This window comes from Chenopodium album, chromosome 6 (genome assembly GCF_948465745.1).
Source record: "Chenopodium album chromosome 6, dcCheAlbu1.1, whole genome shotgun sequence".
Lineage (NCBI taxonomy): Eukaryota > Viridiplantae > Streptophyta > Magnoliopsida > Caryophyllales > Amaranthaceae > Chenopodium > Chenopodium album.
The window spans coordinates 13,152,756-13,156,266 of NC_137839.1; the positions used below are offsets into that span (position 1 = coordinate 13,152,756).

The 3,511-nt window shown below is 35.6% G+C and overlaps 1 non-coding gene across 1 annotated transcript; it reads right to left on the reverse strand.

Moving 5' to 3' along the window:
- Positions 1–3,179: 3,179 nt before the first annotated feature.
- LOC145637691 (small nucleolar RNA R71) lies at positions 3,180–3,286 on the reverse strand. Its single transcript, XR_014114429.1, has one exon. It is a non-coding gene; the product is annotated as a small nucleolar RNA R71 (small nucleolar RNA).
- Positions 3,287–3,511: the final 225 nt, after the last annotated feature.

The following is a 3,511-nucleotide window of genomic DNA, read 5'->3' on the forward strand; positions in this document are numbered from 1 at the left end:
ATTTGGAACTCTGTAGTCTATTAGATATTTACCTTTCCTGGATTTCTCAAGTTCCCCCTCAAGTCTTGCCCTATCCGTTTTCATATCTTCCAAATAAGATTTTAGTTTTTCAAAATTCGGATAATGAGCAATTTGAGGAACTTCAGAATCAGGAGTTTCAAGACAGAGTTTCATCAAGGATAGTTCCACATTTAACATTATGTTATCATGTTTCAACCTGTCTATAGTTTCTTTCAAATAATTATTATCATCAAACAGACTAATGAATCTATATTGAATATCATATTTCATATTATCGACCCACTCACTGTTTTCTTTAAAAGTTACCAAATCTTCATCACTTTGCTGTTTAGCTCTGTGCAATTCTTTCAATTCTTCTTGAATTTCTAAAACAGCAAATAATAAGTTTTCTTTAGAGAAATGTCTAAGTTCTTTTTGAGAAAACCATACCTCAGATTCTAACTCCTTCAGTTTTGCCTTTTCATCAGTCTTTGCCATCAAGCATAGATGTGCAGTTTCTTCTGACGGTTGATCTTCCTCTTCTTCTGAATCTGAATCTCCCCAAGCAGCTAACATGGCTTTCTTCACATTGTCCTTGGTGAAGTAAGGCTTATAGACTCTTGACTCTTTGGATTGCTCCTTGCCCTTAGTCTTTCCTTTCTCACCATCTGGTTGAGGACAATCTTAGATGAAGTGATCTTTAGACCCACATTTGAAACAAGTTGTGTTTCTGGAACTTGCATACTTCTTGTTCCTATCAAACTTCTTGTAGTTCATCATCCTTTTGAACTTTCTAACTAGCATTGCCATTCTTACTCATTAGCTTCCGATTCCTCTAACTCTTGAGCCTTAAGAGCCAGACTCTTGTTCTTGGAACTTTCAGAATTGGAACTCAGGTGAAGTTCATGAGTCATCAATGATCCAGCTAGTTGTTCCATGTTAAACTTCGTGAAGTCCTTGGCTTCTTGCATGGCAGTTACCTTGGATCTTCAACGTTCATCTTGTGGTAGGCTCCTTAAGATCTTCCTAGCCTGTTCATCAATAGGAATGTGTCTACCAAGGGAGTTCAATTCATTAATAATATCATTGAACCTAGTAAACATTTCCTCTATAGATTCCTTTGATTGCATTTCAAACCTTTCATATCTAGACATCAATAAATCAATTTTAGAAAGTTTTACCTCATTGGTACCTTCATGAGTTACTTCTAGTAGATCCCAAATCTGTTTTGCAAACTTGCATCCCATGATACGATTATGTTCATGAGGTCCAAGTCCACAGTGCAAATACTTTATAGCTAAAGCATTTTATTCAAGTTTCTGATAATCTTCCTTATCATAATCAGAAATAAGTTTAGGAACTACCTCGTTCTTGTCATTGGTTGCAGTTATTTCAAAATCACCAGTTTCAATAACACGCCAAACCTGGTAATTTTCAGCCTTGATAAAGATCTCCATCCTGTTCTTCCAGTAGGTGTAAAACTTACCATTGAACATGGGTGGACGTTTGGTGGAATACCCTTCTTCTAGCTTCTCCTTGTAATTCATCTCTCCAGGAACTTACTCAGCAAAGTTATCTGCTTACACGTGAGAACCTTGCTCTGATACCAATTGTTAGTTGAGACGATTAATACAAGAGGGGGGGTGAATTGTATTGAGTTCCTAATGACTACTTTTTGCGGATTAATAAACAATGCATATAGGAACTTGCAAGCACACACAGATTTTATGAGGAAACCTTCTAGGGCGCAACTGGAAGTAAAACCTCGACCCTACCTTAGGGATTTCAAACACACAAACTTTACTATAATAGGGCAAACACCAAGTTACAACCTATTAGACACGGACCTTTAGTTTCACAAGTTCCTCACTGGAATTGCTACTTGATAGAACCCTATCCTACCCAACCTAAGCACCACACTTAGATTCACTCGTACTACCAAAGAACTACACGTAATGCCAAAGTACAAACTCTCAGCCTCACCAAGAAGCTTACAAAACTGTTTATGAAATAAACAATAAACTCACCCAAATAACTTAACCCAATACAAACATACGACACCTAGTATGTTAGGCAAGCAATGCACGAAATCCGAAACTAATATGACAAGTTAGAAGCTTGGTAAACTTACTCAATTACGCACAATGATTTCTTCACGCATAAACTCACAAAAATCTAAAACCATTTTGCTCTCTACTATTTATACAAGTCACACTCGTATAGAAAGTAGGTTTTCTAAAAGATAAATAAGTTAACTTAACTTATCTTTAAAACACGGTTTTATGTAAATCACATGAATAAAATCTTTTCCTGAAAATAAAGATAAAAAGATATTTTGTTAAAAATATTTATCTTTTTAACAAACCGATTTAAAGGAAATAATGTTTTAAAAATCTTTTCCTAAAATCAGTCTTTTATTACTTTCCGTATTATTTTATTTACCAAACTAACTTGTCACGCTTCTAATAAATTTCGTGCAATAACCTACTTAACATATTAACAAATAATCTAGAAAGATAAAAACCTTAACTAAATTAATAGTTGCGCCGCGCTTTTGTTCAGGTAGATTACTTAGGCTCCAAGCTTGTTAAGTTCCACCAAAGAACCTCAGCTTGATGTCTTCAAGTTCCTGTTAGGGAACGTTCCTGTTAGGGAACGTTCCTGTTAGGGAACTCGGTTCTTGTTAGAGAACTAGTTCTTGTTAGAGAACTCTTCTTCTAATTTGTTTCACTTCTTTGATAAAGATCTCTTCATGTCTTCTTAGTTCCAGCTACTTCTTCCATCACCATGATCAACTTCACCAAAACTAATCAAACACTTGAAAACCTTTATTAGTCGAGTTTGCTTTAGTTTAAGTTCCTCATCATCAAAACCTTTATGCTTCAACACAGTTCGAGATCAAGCCCCAGTTCATCACAATGATAGAAAGGAAGTAATTTAGTAGAGCTAAGGTTAAAGACCCAAACCTTCACATTGCCGACTACTGTCAATATTGCAATACTATTAGGCAAACTGGGGTTACAAAAAACCAAATAAGGGAGATTTTTTTTCCTTTCTCTTTATGTGGAAAAGAAAAATTATGGTTTAATGGTTTAAATAGAACTGCACTTGGCATTACTAACTAGGAGACTCTTGTGTTAAATTTTTATAATAAATATTACCCTGCAGAGAGAACAACCTTATTGAGAAGTGCAATTCAAAAGTTTTCCCAAGAGCCGGATAAAACGTTATATGAGGCTTAGGAAAGGTTTAAAGATCTGCGGAGAGAGTGCCCCCATCACAATTTAGCATAATGGCAGTGGATACAAGCTTTCTACAATGGGATTGGATATTCCTCTAGAACAATTCAGGATTCTGCAGCTAGTGGGAGGTTTATGAACCTTAATGATGATGATACAGGATAGGTTATTGAAGATATGGCAATCTACAATTCCCAATATGGGAATCCTAGAGGTTTTGCAAATAAAGGAAAACACCACGTTGATTCAGTATCCATTTTGCAAGCCCAATT